At 36.7% G+C, this 15,141-nt stretch overlaps 1 protein-coding gene across 1 annotated transcript in view; it reads right to left on the minus strand.

The window, feature by feature from the left end:
* SCEL (sciellin) overlaps window positions 1-15,141 on the minus strand; it is a 323,748-nt gene that overhangs the window by 199,025 nt on the left and 109,582 nt on the right. The window contains exon 3 of the mRNA XM_045070864.1: window positions 7,466-7,637. The gene's annotated coding sequence lies outside the window, so the exon portion shown is untranslated. The remainder of the gene's footprint in view (window positions 1-7,465; window positions 7,638-15,141) is intronic.

Genomic DNA, 15,141 nt, shown 5'->3' on the forward strand with positions numbered 1-15,141 from the left:
AACTTGGCCTCTTGGTTTCCCAAAGCAGCACCACAAACATGGCAGTGTGCAAGCAGCCTCAACAGGAGACAGCACCAACCCAAAGTGATTCCTGTCCCAGGAAGAGATAACCCACACACAGGTTTAACTGCAGCCCAACAGTCAGCTGGTGGCAGATAGCCAGTCTGACTGCAGGCTCCATCTACCAATGAAAACTTCTCAGGGACCAACCCAGGAAGAGCACCTTGCAGTTCAGTGAGACTGCAGCCCTGGCAAAAGTGTGGTCTAAACCAACTCAAATCCAAGATGGCCTCAGACTGGCCTATGGACAGCACAGGTTGTGTGGAGATTCAAACCCTACACACAACAGGCCAACAAGGCATTGCACATAACTGGACTGAACATAAATATGGTTCAACCACAACAGTGGGTTGCATGCAACACACAGAGGAGATACTCTTGAAGTGCAAGATACTGGCAAACAGAAAATTTCATGGTAGACTACTATAGAACCTCTTCTTCATAAAACCACTACTTTTAAGATCAGGAGATGTAGCTGACTTTCTGAACACATATCAGAGGTTTAGGCAAAATGTATGACATGGAAGAATAGGACAAAATCACAGCAAGACAGGTAAACAAAACAGAGATAAGTAATATGCCTGATACAGAATTTAAAATAATGGTCATAAGAATACTCACTTGAGGGCGCCTGGGTGGCTCAGTGGGTTGGGCCGCTGCCTTCGGCTTGGGTCATGATCTCAGGGTCCTGGGATCGAGTCCCGCATCAGGCTCTCTGCTCAGCGGGGAGCCTGTTTCCCTCTCTCTCTCTCTGCCTGCCTCTCCGTCTACTTGTGATTTCTCTCTGTCAAGTAAATAGGTAAAATCTTAAAAAAAAAAAAGAATACTCACTTCAGAAAAGAGAAAGGACTTGAGAAAAGAGTAGAAGTCCTCAGCGAGATACCCAACAAAGAGATAGAAAGCACATTGTTAAAAATCAGAGATGAAGAACTCAATAACTGAAATTAAAAATATAATAGGGGAAATAAATAGTAAACCAGATGAAGGAGAAGAACAGATCAGTGACCTGGAGGACAGAGAAGAAGAAAGCAATCAAGCTGAACAGGAGAGAGAAAAAATAATAATAATAAATAAAAATAGATTAAGGGAACTCAAGAATACCATCAAGTGTACTAATACATTGTGGGGAACCTGGAAGGAGAAGAGTGAAAAAAAAAATGTACTTGAAGAAATAATAGCGGAAAACTTCCCAACTCTGAGGAAGAAAATAGAAATCTAGGTCCAAGAGGCACAGAGAGTCATCAACAAAATCAACCAAAGGAGGTCTACACCAAAACATGTAGTAATTAAAATAGAAAAAAAAAAATACTGATGAAGAGGGAATTTTAAATGCAGCAAGGGAAAAGAAAATAGTTACATACAAGGTAAACACCATTAGGCTATCAGCTGATTTTTCAGCAGAATCTTAGCAGGCTAAAATAAAGTGGCATTATATATTCAAAGTGCTAAAAGAAAAAAATGTGCAAACAAGACTATTCTATCCAGCAAGGCTATCATTCAGAATAGAAGGAAAGATAAAGAGTTTCCAAGACAAACAAAAGTGAGAGGAATTCATTACCAATAAACCAGCTTTACAAGAAATGTTAAAGGGGACTCTGTGAGGGAAAGGAAGACCATAAGCTGCAGTAAGAAGAGTAGGAAGCACAAAAGTAGTAAATAAGTATACCTATAAAAATCAGTCAATGGATTTCCAAAATAAAAGGATGTAAACTATGATGCCATATACCCAGAAAATGAGAAAGAGAAAAGAGTAAAAATTTAGTGCTTTGGGAATGGGTTCAAATTTAAGTGACTATCAACATCATATCAACTGCTATATTAGTGTTATATTAAAACCAATATAAGCACAAATCAAAAACTGATAATAAATTTACAAAAAATAAAGAGAAAGAAATCCAAGTAGAAGCATTAAAGAAAGTCAGCAAACAATGAAAGAAGAAAGCAATAGGAAGGTATAGAAAAGAACTACAAAAACAAATACAAAACCTGTAACAAGATGGCAATAAGTATACACCTAACAATATTTACTTTGAATGTAAATGGACTAAATGCTCCAATCCAAAACGTAGGGTGATAGAATAGACAAAAAAAGCAAGATCCATCTATCTGCTGCCTACAAGAGACTAATTTCAGACCTAAAGACACATGCAACTTAAAAGTGAAGGAATGGAAAACTATTTATCATGCAAAAGGTAGTGAAAAGAAAGCAAGGGTAGCAATATTTATTTTGGACAAAATAGACTGTAAAACAGAGGCTATAACAAAAGACAAAGAAGGACAATACACAATCATAAAGGAAAAAATTTAACAAGAAGATATAATAACTATGTTTGTATTCAACATAGGAGCACCCAATACACAAAGCAGGTAATAACAAACATAAAAGAAGTAACTAACACTAGTTAAAAAAAAATAGCAGGGGATTTTAGCACTTATATCAATGAATAGATCATCCAAACAGAAAATCCATAAGGAAATAGTGGCTTTGGATGATGCGTTTGACTAGATGGAGCTAGCAGATATAGTCAGAACATCCTGTCCTAAAACAGCAAAATACACTTTATTTTCAAGAGCACATGGATCATTCTCCAGAAGAGCTCACACATAGGTCACAAAACAAGTCTCATCAAATTTAAGAAGATCAAAATCATACTGTGCATTTTTTCTTACTATAACACTATGAAACTAAATATCAACCACAAGAAAAAATCTGGAAAGAACACAAATATGTGGAGTTTGAATAACATGCTACTAAACAATGAATGAGTCAACCAAGAAATCAAAGAGGAAATTAAAAACTACATGGAGACAAATGAAAATGAAAACACAATAGTCCAAAATCTTTGGGATGCAGCAAATCTATTCCAGGTAGAAGTTTATAGTAATACAGGCCTATCTCAAGAAGCAAGAAAAATATCAAGTAAACAACTAACTTTACACCTAAAGGAACTAGAAAAAAAAAAAAAAACAAAGAAAACTGAAAATGAGCAAATGGAAGGAAATAATAAAGATTAGAACAGAAATAAATATAATAGGAACTAAAAATATAATAGAACAGATCAATGAAACCAGGAACTGGTTCTTTGAAAAGATCAATAAAATGACAAACTTTTAGCCAGACTAACTAAAACCAACCAACCAACAACAACAAAACAAAACAAAACCCACAAAAACAACTCAAATAAACAAAATCAGAAATGAAAGAAGAGAAATAATAACTGACACCACAGAAGTACAAAGAACTATAAGAGAACATTATGAAAAATTATATGCCAACCAACTGGACAACCTAGAAGAAACTGATAATTTTCTAGAAACATATAATCTCCCAAAACTGAATATTAAGAAATAGAAAATTTGAACAGACCAATTACCAGCAATGAAATTGAATCAGTAATCAAAAAACTTCCAACAAATGAAAGTTCAGGTCCAGGCGGCTTCACAAGTGAATTCTATCAAATATTTAAAGAAAAGTTGATACTTATTCTTCTCAAACTATTCAAAAAAATAGCTTCCAACTAATATTATTAAAATGTCCATACTTCCCAAAGCAATCTACAGACTTATGCAATCCCAATCAAATTACCAATAGCATTTTTCACAGAACTAGAACAAGTAATCCTAAAATTTATATGGAACCACAAAAGACCCTGGATAGTCAAAGCAATCTTGAAAAAGAAGAATGAAACTGGAGGTATCAAAATCTCAGGTAGCAAGCTATACTATAAAGCGATAGTAATCAACATTATGGTACTGGCACAAAAATAGACACACGGGAACACAATATAAAGCCCAGAAATAAGCCCACAATTATATGATCAATTAATCTTTGGCAAAGCAAGCAAGAATATGTAATGGAAAAAAGACAGTCTCTTCAACAAATGGTGTTGGGAAAACTGGACAGCTACATTCAGAAGAATGAAAGTGGACCACTTTCTTACACCAGACACAATAAACTCAAAAGGATTAAAGACCCTTTCTCTGACATTGGCCATAACAACATTTTCTAGGTATGTCTCCTGAGGCAGGGGGAATGAAAGCAAAAATAAACTATTGGGACTACATCAAAATTAAAAAAAAAAATTCTGCACAGCAAAGGAAACAATCAACAAAACTAAATGACAACCTACTAAATGGGAGAAGATATTTGCAAATGACATATCTGATAAAGGGTTAGTATCCAAAGTATATGAAGAACTGAGACAGCTCAACACACACACACACACACACACACACACACATCCAATTAAAAATGAGCAGAAAACATTCAGATAGCTGACCTATACAGCAAAAGATGTTCAGCATTATTAATCATCAGGGAAATGAAAATCAAAATCACAGTGGGCTATCACTTCACAACTGTCAGAATGGCTAAAATAAAAAAATACAAGAAACAAGTGTCGGCAAAAATACGGAGAAAGCGAACATTCGTACATTGTTGGTGGGAAGGTAAACTGGAGCAGCTACTGTAAAACAGTATGAAGGTCCTCAAATAATGAAAAAATTATCATATGATCCAATAATCCCATTACTAAGTATTTACTCAAACAAAAACACTAATTTGAAAGGATATATGCACCCCTATGTTTATCACAGTACTATTTACAATAGCCAAGATATGGAAGCAGCCCAAGTGCCTCCTGACAGATGAATGGATGAAGAAGATGTGTGATGTGTGATATCTATAGATAGATATAGATAGATAGATGTGTAATACACACACACACACACACACACACACACACACACGGAATATTACTCACCCATAAAAAAGAATGAAATCTTTGCCATTTGCAACAACATAGATGGATCTAGAGGGTATAATACTAAGCAAAATAAGTCAATTAAGAAATATAAATACCATATGATTTCACTTATATGTGGTAAGAAACAAAACAAATGAACAAAGAAAAAAGAGGCAAACCAAAAAAAAAAAAAAAAAACCCAAACCAAAACAAAACAAAAAACAAAGAACCCTGCCTGCACACAGGCAGACAGAGTGGTAGAGCGAGAAGCAGGCTCCCTACAGAACAAGGAACCCGATGTGGGACTCGATCCCAGGACGCTAGGATCATGACCTGAGCCGAAGGCAGTTGCTCAATGAACTGAGCCACCCAGGTGTCCCAGAACCCAGCCTCTTAACTCTATAAAACAAACTGATGGTTATCAGGCATGGTGGGTGGGGGGGATGGGTGAAATGAGTGAAGAGGATTAAGAATAGACTTATCATGATGAGCACTGAGTAATGCATAGAATTGTTCAATCATTACTGTACATTAACTATACTAGAATTTTTTTAATTAAAAAAATAACAAAGAAGTAGAGGAGATTAGATCATAGACATGCACACAGGGAAAGTCATGGGAAGACACAAGGAGATGGTAGCCATCTGCAAGCCAAGATGATAGGCCTCAGAAGAAACAAACTTTGTCAACACCTTGACCTCAGACGTGCAGCCTCCAGTATTGTGAGAAAAATAAATTTCTGTTGTTTAAGCTCCCCAGTCTATGGTACTTTGTTATGGTGGCCCCAGCAAACAAATGAGCATGCAACCTTGAAGCAAGCTTCTAGAAGCTAATCTTATATATTTATGACTCAGAGAATGTTAAACCTATTAAAAATTATGCTGTGTTAAGTGGTGATGCAACATGGAGGCTTAAGTGGGTAGAAGAATAAATGAAACAAGATGGGATTGGGAGGGAGACAAACCATAAGTGACTCTTAATCTCACAAAACAAACTGAGGGTTGCTGGGGGGAGGGGGTTTGGGAGAAGGGGGGTGGGATTATGGACATTGGGGAGGGTATGTGCTTTGGTGAGTGCTGTGAAGTGTGTAAACCTGGTGATTCACAGACCTGTACCCCTGGGGATAAAAATATATGTTTATAAAAAATAAAAAATTAAAAAAAAACAAAAAACAAAAAACAAAAAAAAAAAAAAAATTATGCTGTGTTTCATACACACACACACACATGCTCACAGATATTTTTGTCATGCCTTAAAAATATTCACAACTTACAAAGTCATTTGAATAATTCTGAAACCCTTAAACTATAACATTTACATTGAAAGTCACCAGAACTTATTTTTTAAAAATAGTCACTACCATTTATATGAGTAAATAGACAAATTCAATATTCTATATCATTGGATAGAATAGCTAATAGGAGTGCTTTTCCCAATTTCAACTCTTTACCGTAATCTGTATAACCACAGGCAAATCATATACAGTTAAAGGAGAAAGTGAGGAACATGGGGAAATTTCCTTTTTTGATACCTGTGCCTGGTTATAAGTAGCCCACTGATCAACTAGGGCTTACGGATATTTTGAGGTGGGTCACCTAATGGGCCTGTTTGCAGTCAGCCCAGTGGTCAATGTGGGTCTTTTTACCTTACTAAGATTTCCATTGCTCAACCTGCTTCCTAAAAGCCTCTACATCACCCACACAGTAAAACTCCATCACAGTGAATTTCACATAAGCTTTACAATTTTTGTAAAAATAAAATGCTAGAAATGACGTGGATGGAACTAGAGGGTATTATGATGAGCAACATAGATAATCAGAGAAAGACAATTATCATATGATCTCTCTGATATGAGGAATTTGAGAGGCAGGGCAGGTGGTTGTGGGGAGTAGGGAAGGAAACAATGAAACAAGATGGGATCAGGATGGAGATAAACCATAAGACTCTTAATCTCACAAAACAAGCTGAGGGTTGCTGGGGTGTGGGGAGGGTAGGGATAGGGTAGCTAGGTTATTGAAGAGGGTATGTGCTATGGTAAGTGCTGTGAAATGTGTAAGCCTGATGATTCATGGACCTGTACCCCTAGGGCAAATAATACATTATATGTTAATAAAAATAATTTTTAAAAAAGAAAATGCTAGAAAGGAATTCAATATTTACGTTCATATATTGCTCCCATAGAACCTAGAGGTGAAGCATCCAAAAGAGATATGTTAAGAGATAAGAAAATGGAAATTCAATTAAAAAGGAAAGCATTTCCCTTCCATCCCAGCCCAATCTGCTACCAATTATGTGGAGGTGCTCTGTGAATTCAGGTGTCTTTCCTACTATGAGTTGTTGAAATGTAAGTGAGGCAAGAAAGCAAAAATGGAGGAATATTGTTAGTTGATTCGTTAGTTGACGAAAGTGTTCCAGAACTACATAGGGGTGTGATCTTACATCTATGGTACAAATAGCACACAACAAGTTACTCTGACAATGTGTAACAAAGACCAAGAAAAGGCATTAATAAAGGAGCATTCAGAGTATAGAGCCCACAGAAGACTGTGCCCCATTAGCAAGGGCAGATAAATAACTTCGATATGACAAACAAACATTATAAAACATTTTTTGTAATGGTTTTCTTATAATTATACATTTAATAATAAATACTTTCTTACCTGACTAATGCTGCCTGGCCTGTCCACTAGCACCCGCTGGTTGTGTGTGGAAAAGACCAAGCACGTATGTAGAGAAGAACAGATGAGTGCAAATAGCTGTAGGCAGTTCTTTATTCCCAGAAGAACCAGCTTGTTCTCACAGAAGGGTTTAGAAAAGGAGCTGATGGAACCACTGTGTTCAGACAAAGCAAAAAAAATCACCATTTCCCTTTGGCAGGCGTAATTGGAAACAACATGTTTTAGTCCTCTTGATTGTAAAAAGTCAATAAATGAATAGAATATCTATAGTTTTCTCCTATCAACTGTGAATAATTTTCATTAGATTTCATAGTTAATTAACCAAGCTACTGGGGATTAGGGAAGGGAAGACATCTTTGTTTCACTAAAAAAAAAAAAAAAAAAAAAAAAAGTATCTAAAATAAAACTAATTTGGTCATGGATGCTACTAAAAAGCTTTCAAAAACAAAAAGCACCCTGACCGCGGAACAGAGCAGAAGACAATAACTTAATAGATAAAACAAAAGGAAAATTTAAGCAATTCCCAGATTATTTTTATGAAAGACACAATCCGAGCTGCTTGGACCCCCAATATTTGCTTGGTTTTGGTTTTGTTTTTTTTTTTTCTCCCCATCTCCAAATCAGATATGTAATTTCCCTTAAAGCATATTAGGAAGTATGCAGTTTTTCAGGAAAAACCACATTCTCTACTAAGCTCAAAATGTCCTTCCTGATTCCTTTATTTATTTATTTTTTCTGACTTGTTATTCATCACCTCATCACTGACCTCAGGGACAAATCTTGCTAATGGGCAGGTGTCATTCATTATACCTGGCATGCCAATTACAAGAGACAGTAGAGAACATAACAGCAAAAGAACACAGGCAGTCGGTCCCAAACACAGTTCCTTAGAATCTGCTTCAGACAAACTACTGGATATAGGCAGAATTCTAAGCTGCCAAACCACCAAGTTTTGTAGCATCACAGAACATGAGGTCTCAAAGGGTAGCTGAAGTAGCCAAAACTGCATGGTATAGCTCTCTAATGGCCTGGCTTGCCCCAGTGGTGAGGTTTAAAGTATCAAAGAAGAGAGATAAATGGTATCTCCTACAGGTAGTCACATACCATGAATATTAGATACTCACATATATGGGAATATTATTTCTTTCCACTGGGTTTTAAATATTATTCACATTTACTAATTTTGTTCATCTATGAAAGTTTTTGAAAATTATTGAGTAGCAGAGGGTCCAAGGTTAAAATTTTGGTAGGCAACTTGAATATGGCTAGTCTATGTTTCTAACCAAGGGCAGATAAATAGGCTTCTAAATTAACTGAAACTACTGATTATCCTCGATGAGTGCTGAAGAACTGACCTAGGACCCGTGGTCACTAGACACCTACATAGAGGAGCACTAAAACATTGTCATTGTGGAGGTCACCTCAAAAGGTAAGAGTTAAGCATCACTCTCAACATAACACATTATTTAAATAAAAAAGAGGAAGTCTAATAATACTCTATGATTGCTTTTTATTTTTCTCTAAAATGGGTTAAAATGCCTCTATTATATTATTTTAGTGTGTGCGAGTGTGTGTAGTAACTGGAGAAAATTGAGCCTAGCAAGGTAAATTAAAGATTTAATTAGAAGTAATTTCTTCTATTTTTAATTTCTTGAGGAATCTCCACACTGTTTTCCAAAGTGGCTGCACCAACTTGCATTCCCACCAACAGTGTAAGAGGGTTCCTCTTTCTCCACATCCTCTCCAACACATGTTGTTTCCTGTCTTGCTAATTTTGGCCATTCTAACTGGTGTAAGGTGGTATCTCAATGTGGTTTAATTTGAATCTCCCTGATGGTTAGTGATGATGAACATTTTTTCATGTGTCTGATAGCCATTTGTATGTCTTCATGGGAGAAGTGTCTGTTCATATCTTCTGCCCATTTTTTGATATGATTGTCTGTTTTGTGTGTGTTGAGTTTGAGGAGTTCTTTATAGATCCTGGATATCAACCTTTTGTCTGTACTGTCATTTGCAAATATCTTCTCCCATTCTGTGGGTTGCCTCTTTGTTTTGTTAACTGTTTCCTTTGCTGTGCAGAAGCTTTTGATCTTGATGAAGTCCCAAAAGTTCATTTTCGCTTTTGTTTCCTTTGCCTTTGGAGACATATCTTGAAAGAAGTTGCTGTGGCTGATATCGAAGAGGTTACTGCCTATGTAGTGAAAAGAAGGGCCATCTGTACCCCAATGTTTAAAGCAGCAATGGCCACGGTCGCCAAACTGTGGAAAGAACCAAAATGCCCTTCAATAGACGAATGGATAAGGAAGATGTGGCCCATATACACTATGGAGTATTATACCTCCATCAGAAAGGATGAATACCCAACTTTTGTAGCAACATGGATGGGACTGGAAAAGATTATGCTGAGTGAAATCAGTCAAGCAGAGAGAGTCAATTATCATATGGTTTCACTTATTTGTGGAGCCTAACAAATAGCATGGAGGACAAGGGGAGATGGAGAGGAGAAGGAAGTTGAGGGAAATTGGAAGGGGAGGTGAACCATGAGAGACTATGGACTCTGAAAAACAACCTGAGGATTTTGAAGGGGTGGGAGGTAGGAGGTTGGGGGAACCAGGTGGTGGGTATTAGAGAGGGCACGGATTGCATGGAGTACTGTGTGTGGTGCAAAAACAATGAATACTGTTATGCTGAAAAGAAATAAAAAAATTTTTTAAAAAAAGAAGTAATTTCTTCATTTCCAACCTACCCTACATGATGTCTAAGCAACTAGACATTGCTGTTAAATCCAGTGATTGAAATCAGGGAGGACAAACAACAATCTTATTGAATTTTCCACTTCCAACCAGTCACATGCTTTTGCTTGAAAAAGCTACCAGTAAATCCTATCAATTATCTCATATGCAAAATGGTGGGGGTCTCAAGGTGCAATTTCAAAATTCCTTCTAAAGTCAAGCTATTGAGTAACAAAATCTACAAATTATCTGCTGCTAAAAGACAAGCAAAATTATATTTTCTTCTATGTGACATCAGACAGAAATAACTCAAATTCAAAATAAAACATTAGGTCTGTGAGGTAACCAGATTATCTTAATTGTATAAGCCTCATGTTCTTCTATTGCACTACAGAAGGAAAACAGCAGGACTATTTTTAGGCCAACATGTAGCTCCTTAGAGATGTTATGTGAACAGGCAATAATTTTAAAATCAAAAAAGTTTACAATCTTTTAGAAGAGAAAGGGACGTTTTCCATGTATCTCCTCTAGCACACCAGTTCACCTCTCAGATACATTCTAAATTTTATTCAAAATTGTTTTCCATAAAATTTCTATGTGTAGCAATTTTATATAATCTATCCATAAAATGAAAAAAGATGCAAGGTAATAATATGCTAGTGAGACTTAAAGCTCGAAATAACCAAAGATATTTCCAATTAACCCACTGAGCCACCCAGGTGCCCCAAGATATTTCCAATTAAACACACGAAAGTGTTTTTGAACATTACACTTGTTCTCATTCAAATGCTATACGAGTTATTCTACCAAATTTCCCTTTCCATCATACAATTTGCCTCTAGTTTGGTAAATGTGATCTTTCCCAGTTATGCTACAGGAACTAATGTCCAATTTGTGAAAAGATTTCACAATATTCAAACAGATGTTTAAACATCTGTTTCTGAGTAAACAAGCAAAAAGAGAGCAGGCCCTTCAGAGAGGTGCCCCGTGTGAATTCGTTTCCATCGTGTGAAATTGCTTACTCTCTGTTGAGCACCGAGCTGTGCATGTCGGAGGGTGTGCTCTTTAGGCATGAAGGAGCTCAAAGGTGAGATGTGCGATGATCCAATCACAGTTCAGGGCACTGACAATGCTGCATTCAGAGCAGACTGCGGGTGACTCAGGTCTCATGTTTCTGAGCATGACTTCATAAACAGGAAGCAAAAGGTTTTAGTAGAGTCTAAGCAGACTACATGCAACAGTCTGGTTCAAGCACAGTAGGGAAAGGAGAGCAATCTTCCATGGAGACAGCCTGAGAGCTGCTTGTCCATCCCCAAGGAGGCTGATGTCATGGTGCTATAACCTTTAGGCTGCAGAGCTGCAGAGAATAGCCCAAGGGACTGTTGGCAAAGGTGACTGTTGCTTTCATCTGATCTCATGTGGAAGCACGTTAAGAGCAGAATCAAAACTGAAATAGTTGCCTGCATAGGAACTAGACTACCTGAGTGGGGCCTGTGTGATGGGGCCTGTGTGATGGCATCTGCTGGGGCCCGTGTGATGGCATCATGGTGCCTTTGGAAAGATTCTGGGAAAGTGCTGTGGACTGGGATTTGGGAGTAGAGCCTCATATTAGTTGTCACCACTTCCCAGGGACTCCCTTGGCCTCTCCTCAATCACTTTGTCCGTACCCTAAGCCAAGTCCTCACTGTTCTTCCCACGGTCAGTTAAAGCCTCCTAAATTAGCTTCCTGCCTCCAGTCTCTCATCTTTTCAACCCATGCTTCAGAAATTAGCTTTTCAAGGTTACATCTATTATTTTAAAACAAAAGCAATACATGTCTATAATAGGAAAGATGTTCAATATAAAAAAGCAAAAATTAAAACACTCATAATTTCACTTTTTTTTTTTTTAATGGATTTGAAATGACAAGCGGAACTCCTCCTTTCCTTCTCTCCTGAGTCTGCAGCCTGGACCTTGGTAGCCACCATTAAGAGATCATTTTATATTCTTCCAGGCTTTATTTTAGGATTGTAAGAACATGTATTCTTGTTGGGTTTTCTCCCCAGATGAAAATAGAATCAAACTATGAATATGGTTTTGCAATGTGCTTTTTGCTTTACTTGTAATATACACTTTCCAAAGTCGGTACATGTGAATCTTCTACTCTTTTTAACTGGTATATGAATTTTTTTCAATAAATATTCTCTAATTGGTTCAGCCATTCCTATTGATTGACAGTTCTCCCCCCATTGTTTGGCTAGTAAAAAACACTGCAATGAGCATTCTTGGATATATATTTATATATATAATTAAGCTAGTATTTTTGTAGACTAGACCCTTACAAGTGGAATTTCTTGTGAAATTGCTGAGTCAAAGGTCATGCATATTTTTATTTTGATAGATAATTCCAGTTTGCTTTACAAAAAGCTATACCCATATTCACCACCATCAGTCCAAGAGTACCTGTTTTTCCTCACCAAGGATGGACGTTATGAATCTTTTGAAAAGTTGTCCATCAAGTGGACTAATAATATATCTAGTTATTATTTACTTTTCATGTTTAATAATTGCTGAAATGGATAATGAAAGAGGGACACATATATTCCCTCTTTCATTAATTTCCTGTTTGTGTTCTTTGTCAATTTTCTTTTTGTCTGATTGTCTTTTTCTATTCATTGGCATAATATTGGGAAAATTTTCTGGAAATTATCTTTTGCCCTTATGTATGTTACATGTATTTTTCTACCAATTGCTCCCTTGTCTTTTAACTTTTTGTCTTTTCAAATAAAAGTTGTTTTACTTTTTTAAAAGATTTTTATTTATTTATTTGAGAGAGAGAGTGAATGGGAGAGCACAGGCAGGGGGAGCAGAAGTGGGAAAGAAGAGGGAGAAGCAGGCTTCCCACTGAGCAGGAAACCCAATGTAGAACTCCATCCCAGGACCCAGGATTACAGCCTGAGCTGAAGACGGACACTTAACCAACTGAGCCACCCAGGCACCCCAAGTTGTTTTACTTTTAATGTGTTGATTTTTCTTTCTGTGGTTTCTAGGTTTTATATTGTGCTAAGAAAGTTCTTTCTCATGCTACAATTATAAATCTGTTTCAATCCCTTTTCTTCTAGCATTTAGTCTTGAGTTTCTTTTCCAATGTCTAGGTCTTTAATCTATTTGGAATTTACTTGTGTGAAAAGTGTGATGTGGAGATCTAACAAGATTGCCAAATAGTTTAAGATCATTTGAAATAATCCTTTTGCCTATCATTTCTGAAATTTCATAATTATTATACTAAATTCTCAGATATTTTATTATTATAATTTGTTATAATTTAGTTATACTAAATTCATGGATTTTTTTAAAGATTTTATTTATTTATTTGACAGAGAAAGAGAGATCACAAGTAGGCAGAGAGGCAGGCAGAGAGAGAGAGGGAGAAGCAGGCTCCACGCTGAGCCGAGAGCCCGATGTGGGGCTCGATCCCAGAACCCTGGGATCATGACCTCAGCCAAAGGCAGAGGCTTTAACCCACTGAGCCACCCAGGCGGCCCCATGGATGTTTTTAATATCGACATAGTGTGTGTTTGTGTGTAGTTATCACCTGTATACACATGTTTTAATGTTTGTAGTCAAGTTTCCTGTATTATAGATCTCATCTGAAAGGTAGCAAAATGTCTGTCTGTAGGGCAGGAAATGGTAAAGGAAATTATGCTCAAAAACTCTTAGTTACTTATAAAAAATGGGATACTATTCAAAATCACACATATACATAATGCTTTTTAATTAGTTCTTTCAGAATATTGCAAAATATGTAGTTTAAACTAATGTGTAAAATAACTTTCCAGAAAGTATTCCTTTTTTCAATATTATCTTACAGTCCAGTTTAAAAAAATGCTTCTTTAAAGAGCAGACAATTTTGTGCCATTTCTTTAAGCTGAAAGAAAATTATTGCAACCACATTTTACAGTTATGTCATGACATAGATTCAATTAGGAAACCATTTATTCTGTCCAGTGAGACAGACTAAATGGCTCACAGTGGCAGTCCATTTTGCCATTGCCAGGCCTTGAGTCCAACAGAAATAGAATTTTTTCACAGATGGGTAGTTCTCAAGAGACCAAATCTCTGGAATCTTCCTTCAGAGTCTGCATTTTTAAAAATCTTTGTTTCAACACAGGAGAAAGGATTTTTATGCTAAGCCTTATTTTTGCTAGTATCAAATTATAGAAAAGAAATTTTTTTTAATTATAGGATTTAATAACCTAGACAAAGTTAGCATGAAGGATATCACCAATGAGGAGTGGGCGAAGGCATAAAGTACTAACAAACACTAGCACTTCTTCAGCTCTACTGAATGATCCTTCCACTGTTGCTGAAGCCAGATATTCTAGAAGGAAAGAAAGCATGGGAACGGGGTGGCAAAGAGATTTGCCCAACTCCTTCATCCCTGTACCGTTGTTATACAGCATAAACATCTCCACAAGAAGAATGAGTGGGAAAGTATACAAACCACTGAATTATTAATGTTCTTCACACTGTGAAGCTAAGTGATAAAATGTTCCTTAAATTAGCTTGACACGAAAATATGGATTTTGTCATTAACTAGGCTGTCTTTTTAGCTCCTGAAGAATGTACAGGCAAAGGTTACCCATAGTAGAATACAGTTTGAGAAAGGTCTGCCATATTGTTCTTAAAGAATGTAACATCAGGGGTGCCTAGGTGACTCTTGTTGGTTAAGCGGCTGCCTGCAGCTCAGGTCATGATCTCAGGGTCCTGAGATCAAGCCCCACATCAGGCTCCCTGCTCAGTGGGAAGTTTGCTTCTCCTTCTCCATTCTGCTTCTCCCCTGTTTGTGCTCTCTTGTTCATGCTCTCTCTCTCAAGTAAAGAAAGAAAATCTTTAAAAAAAAAATTCATATACCAGGTAAAAAGAGTAGAAGATTCACATGTACCG

The sequence above is a fragment of the Mustela putorius genome, unplaced genomic scaffold, assembly GCF_011764305.1.
Source record: "Mustela putorius furo isolate JIRA1106 unplaced genomic scaffold, ASM1176430v1.1 tig00003974_pilon_pilon_pilon, whole genome shotgun sequence".
Classification (NCBI taxonomy): Eukaryota; Metazoa; Chordata; class Mammalia; order Carnivora; family Mustelidae; genus Mustela; species Mustela putorius.